The sequence below is a fragment of the Pteropus alecto genome, unplaced genomic scaffold (genome assembly GCF_000325575.1).
Source record: "Pteropus alecto unplaced genomic scaffold, ASM32557v1 scaffold155, whole genome shotgun sequence".
Taxonomy (NCBI): Eukaryota; Metazoa; Chordata; class Mammalia; order Chiroptera; family Pteropodidae; genus Pteropus; species Pteropus alecto.
Window position 1 is genome coordinate 23,054,712 of NW_006438113.1, and position 13,157 is coordinate 23,067,868.

A 13,157-nucleotide genomic window follows, 5' to 3' on the forward strand; every position below is an offset into this window, starting at 1 on the left:
TTCACGTTCCCATCACTTGTTAGATCTCATTGGGTTAAGAGTTAAGCTTAATTATGCTCCCTTTCCCTTGCTAACAAAACACAGTTTTTTGTGCAGGTCACAGAGCATATCACACATTTTCCTCTGAGCCAGACCAAATCTGAGCTGAAGTCTATAATCCCCAACTCTGCGGTAAATTTTACTTTCCTCCCTGAAAATGAGTTTGGCTTCTATCATGGTAGTACTGGCAGTGGTTCTACCAATGCCTTCTTGATTTTACATGGATTTTGATATTAACCAAATTTTATAGGATTTACAACTCTTTGGCTAAATGCTTGTGTGCTTTTAGTGTGAAGATCAGTGTATACAGTATTGCTTTAGATTGTGATTGAATCTTGACCAAGGTAGGAGTTAAGGTTTTTATTGATAAATATGACAGATATATCCAGGTAATTCTGGTTCCAACTTTGCTGTTAAAATTCATTAGATAATTGTTAAGCATCTACTATTAAGTGTTATTATAAATGTGACATTTGTGTTGTTTTGCTTTTTGTTATTGATGCTAGCTAGCTTCATGTCATTATGCAATAAAAAAGTGATATGCTGATTATTTTAAGGCATAGTATGATTGGAAAAAGAGGTAAGAAGACTAATATATTTTTATATATTAATACATAATATATAATATGTTATATTAAAAGATATTATAATATCTTATTATGTTAATATATAATCTCATTTAAACACCGTAAAAACCTTTCAAGATAGTGACTCAGATTTTATTGACTAAGAACCTAAGCTCTAGAATTTAAGTGATTTGCCCAAGTTTTATTGTAAGTAGTCAGAAAGACTAGAATTTAAGCTTAATCTTTCTGATTCCACATCCATATCCTTTTTCACTTTGGTATATTTGCATATTTTTAAAAATTAGTTTTAAAAAAGTTTTTCTGAGAATTTTCTGCCATAAATTTTTTTCAGGTATCTTTATTGTGGGATGGAATTAGAATTCAGAGATACTTTGGCAGACTTATGTCCCATGCATCAGCTCGGAGTAAAAATAAGATCTTATTTATTTTAATAATATTATCAATGACTACATTTTTAACTTCGCTCTGGGAGAATATCCTCTTCTTACCAGAGCTAGTTTGTCCAGGGTGATAACCCTCTATGGTTTCTTGACCCCAACATTTCACCCCTAAATGCTCCTTCTTATCCATTGGAGTAGGCATTCAGGCCTGCAACCTTAGGAATATTTGCTTCTCAAAGGACCCTCGTGCATGTCGTTAGCCAGAGTCTTGCTGCTAAGTAGAAAATAAGCATGGACCCTTTCCACCCACTCCCAGGCCCACTGTCAGAGCTTCTTAGAACTTCCCCATGAGAGATAACATTGATGCAAGTCAAGTGTCCTTCATAGGGGAAATCTTGAAGAAAGAGAACAGGAGTACTGTGTTGCTGCCAGGTGAAACTGCTGTTGAAAAGAATCAGCATCATACAGTTGGAGGCAGTGTTTGATAACCTGCTTAGCTGAGGTCTCAGTAACCTGCTTGGCATCAGTGGTTTTTGATGGAGGTGGGAAGGGAAGGGAAGAGAAGAGAAAGGTTCCTCCTCACCCAGCCCATTAACTTCAGTTACCTGAGAGGTGTGGGATTGAAGGGCTTGAGGAGCACTGTGGACTTCTTAAAACTTGTATGCCTTTTTATTATGTGAAATCGAATGGAGACTTTTTAATAAAGTAAAATTAAGTTTTAAAGCAGCTAAAAAAGGTTCAGACTCGGCTAAGTTTGATCCACAGCATTGTAGACATGATGTCCCACATGTCACAGCTCTGTATTTCATAGTTCAGCTCCTCAGAGATCCCTGAGTTTGTCAGCAGTGCCAGGGTGTCAGGGGAGGGAACTTTGCAGGCTCAGCCACACATTGAACCTAAAACAGGTCCCTGGGTTCTGATGATTCCCTTCCTTGGGAGTGGACAGAGGAGACATGCAACCCTTTCCTGCATAATGATTCCATTTCGGACTGTCCACATCTTTGAACTCTGAAAGAGAAGATACCTTAGATGTTACAATTCCTTCTTTTACAAGAAGTTCTTTGGTTTTTAAGCAAAGGTTTTCCCTCCTACCCCAAATACTGGCATTTTGAAAATTGTAAGAAATTAAACTTTGTTCATTCTTAAGTATGGAATTTGACTTTAAGGAAATAAATTATTTAGAAAACAAGAGTTAACAAAAAGCCACCACATTTTTTGAATTTTGGATTAAATTTATCCTAAAGTTAGGATAAATTTAGGATATCCAAGATTAGGATATCCAAGATTTATCCTAATCTTGGCAATGTATCAATAGTTTAGTCTATTTCTGGCTATTTATTGGCCTGTAAATCCACTCCAATAGTCCATGTGTTGAATGTTTTAATTAATACTAATTCAATAATAGCTAAACCTTAAAATATGCTTAAAATATGAAACTATAAAATTGTTTCCTGAGTAATCATTGTTAATTTAGAAAGAATGTGAGAAATTAAAAAATACATAATTTTCAGTTGAGAAAAATAAATAATATATCTTTGATCCAACCTCTGGGTACATAAAAAATTTGTTTCTAATTAAATATATCACCATATGGAACTTGAGCACCTTTGACAATACAGTACTAAGAACAGGTTTTATGTGATTATCTGGCAATATGTTTTTAAGAGACATTTTATCTTAACATGTTAGACCTTGGTAATTGACAATTAATGCTTTTTAAAACATACCTTAATTTTATTGGGTAATAAGTATGGCTGCTAAAAGTTAACTGTCTCATCAAGTAAGATCCTTGGAGAACCCAATGCTTGCTAATTAGTAGCAATAAATAATAAGCTTTTCTATTAAAAAAGACAACCTTAATTTTATTGAGATTTGGGATGTAAAGTGGTATTTCTTCTGAAACAAGCACCAGTGAGTGGGTGTGTCGTTCTGTATTCAGATATGAGGTCGCTGCATTATCACTGTCAGACAGCTGGGAAAGCAGGAAAATGTTAGTGTCAGCCATGTTGGTTGTATTATGGGAAAGAAGTGGCAGCCAAAGCAGTTCAGTCACAGCCATGTGAAATATTATGCAGCGGGAATGAGGGCTTATTAGACATGTTTTTGATGGTTTCAAATACTACTGACTATCAGTGTAAGATCATTTCAGGCAAGCATAATTAGAAAAAGTAAAATTTTATATATCCTAAACAATGATCAGCACATACCCCTTCTGAAATTTTATAGGAAGTAATGTTTTCAGAATTTACTTTTCCCTCATATGACCTATGATATAAAGCCTTGTCAACAAGGAATTTATACTCCTTGAAGACCTTTTGGGAAAAATAAAAGTAACAACATTGGAAGTTGCTTCAGATGCAGAGAATCAGGAACTAAGAGTCCTTGAAAGACTCCCTTCAGTCTTGAGGATGGCACTCATTAAGTTGCTAATCCTTACAAACCTACATTTACTGATATTGTCGATGAATTTATATTAACAAATGGTTGACACATCTTTGTGTTAAAATAAATTTTGGAAATAATCCTGTTCTTGAAGAATTAGAAGGATTTTTTTTGTAACTGTTAACAAAAAGTTTTTCTAACATTTTACCTAAACCAACAGTCAGTGGGCGGAATGAGTAGGTCAGCCAGAGATAAAAAGTTACTTATCACCGGATGACGGATCATGAGTGCAAGGAGTGGTGGATACCTGTATCAGAAGAGACAGCTACTAGAGTTGTTCCTAAATCATCAGAGCTCCTATAAGAGTAGAGACATTGAGAAATTGTTGTACTCATAAAATATTTCTATTTCTTGAAAGACTAGTGGTGTTTGCGTTCTCCCTTATCTCAAGACCCTTACCACATGTCTCCATTTATATAAGTATTTGTTGTGCCTGTCTTCCTTGCAAACTAAAAGTAAACCTCAGTGTACCATTCATTTGGGATGAAATAGCGAATTTTTATTTTTAATTAATTTGGGGATCATGTATTTTTCTTGATTTGCTATAGTGACTTATACTGTTGCTTGTTCCCAAATGTTGTTTTCTATCATGATCGAATTTACATAATCAGTGTATAAGATATAAAACTTATCTGAGTCGATCCATGTCTTTGAATCCATTGATTTTATTTCCAGACAAGATTATAGAAAAGTTATTTTCAACTGGTATATTTATATAAGGAATTAGAATCACATGTATTAAATTTACATCAAGTCACTTTATTGTTTACAAATGTTATATCTGAAGACAGAATTAGAATTATGATAGATAAATTGGCATAAATAATAGCCAAAGATTCATTGTTTTCTATAGACTGCATAATTCAATGTCTTCTCTGTCTTCTGTGAAATATAACCTTTTTTGACAAATTGTATGATTTATATTTTTTTCTGTATTATTTGCACTGAGTCCTCTGAGACTAATGTGGCTTAGTTTAATAAATCATGAGTCATGAATTAGAAGTAATCACTCCCAATTAGAATATGGGTAGCATTATGCAGAAACATTTCATTTAGTATAAATGCTCTATTTTATATATTTGTCATAATCCTCTAGCTCTACATTTAAAACTAGACCAAACCATACTTTTAAAGGATTGTCTTTTTCTCTGCAAAATGAATTGTATTTAAATGTAAATTTGGTTTTATGCAGCTTAGGAAATATAATTTTTAGAAATTTGAAAAAGATAATGAAATGAACTGCTACGAGGAGCAGGAATAATCCTTCGAGTCTTAATTAAAGAAAGGATATGTTAGTTCTGAAAATGTCATAGTTATGACAGATTCAGAAATAAGTTAATTATAATAAAGACAAAAGAAAGAAAAGGCATGTCGTTGTCAAATTCATGTGAAAGGAAGAAATTAGCTGATTCAAAGTAAGTGAGGGAAATCTGCTGGCAGAAGTTTAAAAGGCCTCATTGGTAAAATTATTTATTATTTTATTTTTTCCCTGAAGTTTAAAACACCTGTAAGATAAATAAGATAATTTATTAGGTTAAAAATAACTTTTTGTTGATGATAGCAACTAAATATGTCATGCATAACATTTGGATTTTCTAAAGGGAGGGTTATATCTGCCTATTTATTACTTATGTGAAAAACACTAGAGGTAATCCCCCAAGAAAGTTCATAATGGCAGTAATTGGAACTAGGGAAAGTGTGGGTGTAGACATATTTTTGCGTTTCTGTAGAATTGGGGCTTTTTGAATGAATTTTGCTGACATCTTGGTATGCTGGGCAAAAAACATCACATGGGAAATTAATTTACAACTGTATAGATAGTATGTGAACTCCAGATTTTCCTAAATCCAGAGTCATAAGCTTACCCCTAAGGAAACAATAAGACTTAGAACCTTGGAGACATCTCTAGATGAGAAAAGCCAGAGACACTGGGTTTATCTGGTCCGTGGAGATGTGTATTTACATCCCAGATGTTTAGTGTGACATCTCAGGATCCTTTTCATCCAGTGTCGAAAATGCAAAAGTTTTTCTCCCTCCTTTTAAGAAGGGAGGAGGAGGTAACTACCTCTCTCTCCCGTAGATAAGCAGATAAAATCCAATTTTCTCTATTCCTCACCTGTAACACAGACTTTGGAATTTGTACGAGTAGGATATCTGATCTGGCTTTCATTGCGTCATTCTAGGGGAGAGAATCAGGGTGTGGGGAATCATGCAGTCAGTATTTTTAAGTGTATAATGATAATCTGTCTTTGAGCTAGAATACCTGGTATGTGCATTCAAGATAAAATTAATAAAGGTGAAATTAAAACTTCAACAAAGACAAGTAAAGAGCAAATCAAAATAAAATGTTCATATCTAGGTTAAGGATAGAATCAGCAAGATTGATCACATTAAACTCTTGAAAGGCCTTATTTTTGAAACTGTATATATCCTACAACTTTATCAGAATATTTATAGATGATACAAATTGCTAATATTTGGTATATTTACTTGCAACTTAAAAGCACATTTATTATCTGTCATAATCATCAAAAGTAATAAAGTAGAATCCTTTATTACTTTTATTACTGACTGATTCCTTTCTTAGTTCTTATGGTTGTAGTTCATATTTTTGAATTGTAATTCCACCTTCATAAAGATTAATTGTAGTATCATTAATCTGATGATGTTTTTAGTTTGTAAAGACTTTGCACTATAGCAAGTGCATTTAGTTCCTTAAAGAAGTAGGAAAGTTCTGTGTTTAGCCACTTTTTATTTTATATTATTTATTTTCATAAACAGTAGATCCAGTGTAGATCCTACCAGAAAACAATACTCAATAAAGCGACACCTCTAATACTTGACCTTTATACTTAGCTTCTTGCTGACATAATAGTTATTGGCAGCTGAAAAAAAAAGTATAATTTGAAGGTTCGATCCCTGTGGACTGGGGATTGGAAAAGTGTGGTTTGCTGTTTTCATAAAGTCAGAAGAATCAATTTAAAGTGAAAATTTAAAAAGTTCAAACAGATGTTGGTTTAAATGCTGCAAAAAAAAAAAAAAAAAGATTTGAGAGTGTTTTTCAATTGAAATAACTGCTAGTTGATGGAATCAAATAGGATTTTAAAGATCATACAGCTAGAATCCATTTTCACTTTTCAGTCCTGTGGTAAGAAATCCTGTTAGCAAAATATTTAAAATTCATCTAAATTGCATAACTTCAGAGCCTTCATATTGACCTCCACATAAGTTACTTTAGAAATATGTCAGAGGTACTTCACAGAAAGTGTCTGTTTGCACTGAATGAAAAACATTCAGATGCCATGCCATGCATATATATTCACTGAGGGTCTTGTCCTACATCTTGTAGCATTCTATATTACAGGGACATTAATAGATACTTTTGTATTTATGAGAAATTAAGTTGGAGCCAATAGCCGGTGCCTCATAATTTCCATTTTTAAGATACTGATATTGCGTGGCACAGGATTTGATCACTATTACTGTAACAAACTTTTCCCTTTTGAGCTACATCTTTCTGGTGTGAAAAGGTCTATGGACCCTGCATTTATTAGGGCTTCTGGGAAGCATTACAGATTAACAGATAGGTCCAACAAATAGAGTTCCTGGGACAGATTTATGGGAGGATCTTTGAAATGATTGTATTTCCTGATGTCTTAATTTGGCACTGTGAGAAATGCATGATTACAAGCACACCATTTCTCTGAGTTTAAATTAAGATCTTGAACATTTTTGCCAATATGGTGGGACTTTTCTTCCAAGAAAAGTCAAGTTGAAGCTTTGGTTTAAAATAGTGGTTTGAACAGACACATTTATGCCTTTTCCTTCATGAAAACCCACTGAAGTGAGAGAAAATGATTTTTTAAGATGCTTATTTTGACAATGATGAAAAGATTATGAAAAGAGAGAATAGCAACAAAAATTTAGAAATTCAGAAAGAAGATGATGAGTGTCATTGATTTTTCATACCCAAGAAAGTGAATCCTAATCTGGCAGTGGGTAAAGTCAAATTGTGTACCAGATAGAATACCCAAAGGCTCAAGAATTGTTAGAATTCAAGACCTATGTAAGGGATAAATAAAGGTAAGGCTAATATTAGGAGACTTGTTTTAAGGTCTATTTACAAAGCAGTTGGACCCTGAATAACTGCCTCTTTCTACCCTGATACCTGAATAACTGCCACTTAGTATCCTGGGGCATCCGAAATTCTTTGCTGTAATTTCCATGGGTGATGACTTCCTTTGTTCGTCTGTCTCTGATCTGCCTGCAAGCGGGAGAGAACGAATGCTTCCAGCATTTGCTAAACCTACTCTGCTCCTGAAACTTCTTCCAAACTTGACCTATATACCATGCAGTAGTATTGGCAAATGAAAGTGATCACCAACAATGGATCTTAGAGCCCATGGAGAGCACTTGAGAGAAGTCTTAGAGGTCCTCAAAAGACTTTTCTCAGCCTTCATGCTGCATCTATGGATGGCAGCCTTATTAATACTTTCCATACTAGATAGTGTTTGCCTTTTGGGCTATCCATAAAAATGCTCTTACGCCATCTTTCTAAGGAGAAATAGTCTGCATTCCAACGGTGTTTGTCAGGCATTGCTGACAGTTCTCTAATTTCTTCTTTGGCAAATCCTGTTCTCATTATCAGAGTTCTTAGGGGATTGATAATGGGGATATTTTGCTTAGAGGACACGTTTTACGATCAGGATAGTAGACCGAGAGGTTAGGGTTAATATGCTCAACAATGATTCCCCTAAAGGTTGGTTCCCAGAGAAGGAATTGATTGAAAAAGCTTCATAGAAGTTGGCTATAGTCTAATAATCCTGGTCAACCATAGGACTGGGACTCTTTGTCTTAGATTATGCCACCGAAGACATATCAGTTAGTTATGGCTTCTTAACAAATCTATGTATTAGCTGGACATTTCTTCTGATCTGGGTTGAGATGAGCTGATCTTGGCTGTGTTCTCATGTTTTGAGGTCTGCTGGCTGTTGGCTTATGTAGGATGACCTCAGTGTTTTCCCAAGTGCCTATCATATAACTCTGGCAGACTTGCTTATTCTTATGGTGTTGGCAGAGGTCAAGAGAGAGCAAGCACCATGGTGTAAAATAGCAAATGGAAATGTACCTGTACTTTTCAATTCTCTGGTTATAGCATATTTGCCAACATCTAATTGGCCAAAGCAAGTCTAGACTGATCTCAGTGTCAGAAAGGGATGGGATTAGGTTTTACAGGGCAGAGGGCATAGATACAGAGACAACATTAATTATGATATTAATGCAATCAATCCACCATAGTCTGCCTTCTGTTCAGAATTATTTATGTGCCTCCCAAATACAAAATACATTCATGTCCTTCAAAGGCCCTACAAAATCCCATCTAATCATAGCATCAGGCTGAGTCCCGTATTTTATATTGTACTTTAAGTATTCTTCCCATTCAAGAGACCTATGAATAAGTTCATCAATACCACATACCCCCAACATATGGGTTAGACTGGGGTAGTATAATCACAAGAGACATATCCATTAAAAAAGGGAAGAATGAAAACCACATAGCAGACATTTGTCCAAAGTGATTCTAGCAGATATTTATTCATAGTGATTCTGAAATCTAGCTGGGCAAATGCTGTTAGTCTTCTTACTCTGGGGTCAAAGACTGTTCCTTAATCAGATGCAGTTCTGCTGTTTGCTCATCAGTCCATTGTTTTCCACAGGTTTTTGCTTCACCCTCTGGGATGTACTTTGTTTTCCATGCTCCTCGATCATCTTTGAATAAGCTTCACTGCTCTCTGAGCAATTTTCTTGGCCTTTCCTGCGTGTAGAAAGTTGGTGCCTGTCTAGAAATGGAGCAGACGAGTTGCTAAAAGTTCAGCCAATTTCTCCAAGGTCACACAGGGTCAAAGTGATATTTTTATGCAGATATTAAAAATAAAGTAAAATAGGCTATTGTCACCTATTACATATTACTATGCTTCTAGTAAATATTCTCATCTTGTTGGTTTGTTAATTTTAACCTCATATTTTATTTTAAGTTTCATGGACAATAGAGCAAAAAACGTTGCCTCAAGTTGTTGTGTTACCATGGTAACAGGCTTCTGCCAATGAAATATATTATTCAGCAACATTATTGTTTCTCATATTGGTGTCCTTTCAGCCCAAGGCATGGTTCTTCAGTTTTGAAAGAGGGAACTTGATAATAATATAAAATGGTAATAATAGTGTGTCATTTTTCACTGACATAAGTTGTATCTCTTTTATTATATATGTTCTTTAACTATATTTTATGACCAAAGGACTTTTAAACTATTTAAAATATCCTTTAAAGGATGACAAAGGTTCATAGGCCTTCAGTATTTCCATAAAGATTCATTTTGTGCATATTATATAGTAAAAAAGGGCCTATTAGGTACACAATAAATGTGTGTGTGTTTTTTTTTTTTTTTTACAGCAGAAAAGAAAAAGCTTTATTAGAATGGTAAGTACACTTCCAGACACGGAAGCGGGCCTGAGCAAGAGAAGCGTGGCTCAAAAGGCCCACAATAAATGTTTTTAATTTTATGAGAACTTGGTTTAAAATTATTTTTCCATTGAAATCATTTTCCATTCTCATATTTCATATTATTGATTTCCATTGAAATCATTTTCCATTCTCATATTTCATATTAAAATGCAATAAATGTTATGGCAGTTTAATGCACTTTAATGTACTACTATAAAAGGCACAGATTCTTAAATTATTGTTTTTTTCATTTTGACAATGTTATATATGCTAAGTAATTTTGTCCAAATTTATTCTCTTATTTTTATATCTTATTTTCTCTCTAATTTTCAGATTATAGAAATTAATGACTTACCTCTCTGGGAAGATTAAGTGACATAAATAGTATTTAAATTTCTTTGAGAAGGGTTGTCATCAGTATATTCTGTAATTATTTTAATAATATTTGTCAATTTAAAATAGTATAACCTAATTGCTCCCAAATCTCAATGAAGAAAATTATTTGAGGAAATTTGCATGTAAATGAGCTACTGCAACAGAGCAATAAACACCAATAAGAATAAGTAATTATATTTACTCTAAAGTTCCAAATAGGGGGAAAAGTACATAAATGGTAATAGCATTGATAGCAATATAATCATCCATTATCTCTATAAGAAAACAAATAAATTAAGAGGTAGGAGAATAGAAAAGGAAAATAATAAAAAATAAACAGATTAAAACAAACAAAAATTAAAATTTCTGTGCCAGGTCTTTAAGACTTTGAAGAAAGAACTCTCTTCATTTTCCTTCCTTCCTCTCTGTCTCCCTCCCTCCCTCTCTCCTTTTCTTCCTTCCTTTTTCTATAATATGCAATGATAAATAGCCATGTCATTTATTACACATAAACATGATGAAATTGATTTGAAGATGTCATGAGAAGAAATAATATTTCAAGCTACCTCCATAGTTCTTATTGTAATGGCTAGAAAGAAAAACTGGAATACAAGTCAAAGCCAAATTTTCATTCATCCACAATACTGACAACTTCTGTGAGTTCAGGCACAATGGGTTGCACTTTTTCATTTACTTCCCAAAGATTAGTTCAGTACCTTGTTCTTGATAAGTTCTCAAAAAACTCATTTTTAATGAGAGTATTTTTTTAAAAAATGACAAAAAGATTTTCATTTCTGTAGCATCTGAGTGATTTTCCAAATGTTATGACAAATGGGAAGAAAGTGAGATATAGGAGTTAATGGAGAAAGGTCCCAAACTTGGGTAGTTTATTAGCAAATGATATAAATTTTCTTGGCCTCAGATTTGTTGGAGCTAGAGGTGGAACTAGAGGCCTTTCAAAGTGTTTTTAACTTTATTTCTTTTGAAAATTATTTTTAAAAAGCTGAAAATTTATTTGTTCATCATTATGATTTTTATTGTACTTATTATTGTATAATTCATTCTACAATTTTGGAATGTCAACTCTGTGCCAGGTATTGAGTGAAACTCCAGGATAGAAAACTGAATAAGACAAACTTTTCCTCCAGAGTTGATAATCTGGTTGGAGAGATAACTGAATAAATTTATTGCTGTAATAAAATACAAGTTCTGTGATGAACATGCACAAATGAGTGGTTCTGTTTTCGCTGGATGTTTTAGTCTGTTCGGGCTGCTATAAAAAACTAGCATACACTAGGATGCTTATAAATTATAGAAATTTATTTCTCACAGTTTGGCAGCTGAGAAGTCCAAGATCAAGGCGTCCATGAACACACTGGTGAGGGCCTGTTTCCTGGTTCATAGACAGCTGTCTTTTTGGTGTGTCCTCACATGGCAAAAGGGGAGAGGAAGCATTCTGCGGTCTCTTGTATAAGGCACTAATCCCATTCATGAGAGTTCTGACCTTATGAACTAATCACCTCTCAGAGACCCCACCTATAAATACCACCACATTGGCTATTAGGATTTAACATGAGTTTTGGCGTAAAGGGACACAAACATTATTGCATTAGAGAAATCAGTGGATGGAAAGTCAAGAACTAATTTCTAGAAGAGGTATTGAGTATTCTGAGTCCTAAAAGGTGATAGCCCTTGCTCATGGCCATGTTAGTAGATGAATTTCAAGATTTAAGAGGTAGAACATGAAAGGGCAAGCATGTGCAATATCATGTTGTTATTGTGATTGGGGAACTGAAAATTTTTTGTTCACCTGTTTGTTTTCCTTTCATTAACCTAAGAATTTTAGTGTTTCTTAAGAAAACATAACTCTGGGAAGGTAGTCAGGACATTTCCTGGAGGATTTGTTAGTCATATTAATAAAGTTATATTTTAAGTAATAAGGAGTTTTTTTTTTTTTTTTTGGTTTGGGAGTAGGAATATATAGACTGAAGGAAAGAATTAAACTAGTTAAGGAAGGAGAACTACACGTTATCCTCTTTATTCTTAGAGCTGTTTTATATACTTTAATTTCTCTTATTCAACTATTTTCTTTCAGGATCTTTAAAAAAACATATTTCTAAGAAAAACGATGGCCTGCTTAAAAGACAGTTTTATTGTTGAAATGGGATAAGTCACCTTCTCATCTTTTATACTGCCACTAGCAGTTATTTCTTAATGAGGGTAATTGACTTGAGAACATGCATGTCTTGGCACTGAATGAGCCATGAGGGTAACTTGTGAGCAGTGAAGCAATGGAAAGTGTGTGTTTCAAATCAAATCTACTTTTTTAGAAAAATTAAGGTATAATTGACATATAACATTATATTACTTACGATGTACAACGCAATGATTCAATATTTGTAAATATTTTGAAATGATCAGCACAAGTCTAGTTAACATCTGTCACCATACATAGTCATAAATTTTTCTTGTGTTGAGCACTTTCAAGATCTACTCTGTTAGCAACTTTCAAATATGCAATACAGTGTTATTAACTATAGTTACCATGCTGTACATTAGATGCTCATAAGTTATTTATTTTATAACTGGAAGTTTGTACCTTTGACTTTCTACCTCCATTTTACCCACTCCAAAACCCCCATCTCTGGCAACCACCAATCTCTGCATCTATGAGCTTGGGCAGCTATACTCTTGAGGTGAGGAGAGTCTCCAGTGTGTGGCCATGGATATTTCTGAGTCTCTCACTGGTGTGAACAAGATAATATCTCTGAAAAAGAAATGTATATGTAGGTACTCTGAAAAAAATGCCGGAGGTAAATGAAACTCTCTTTT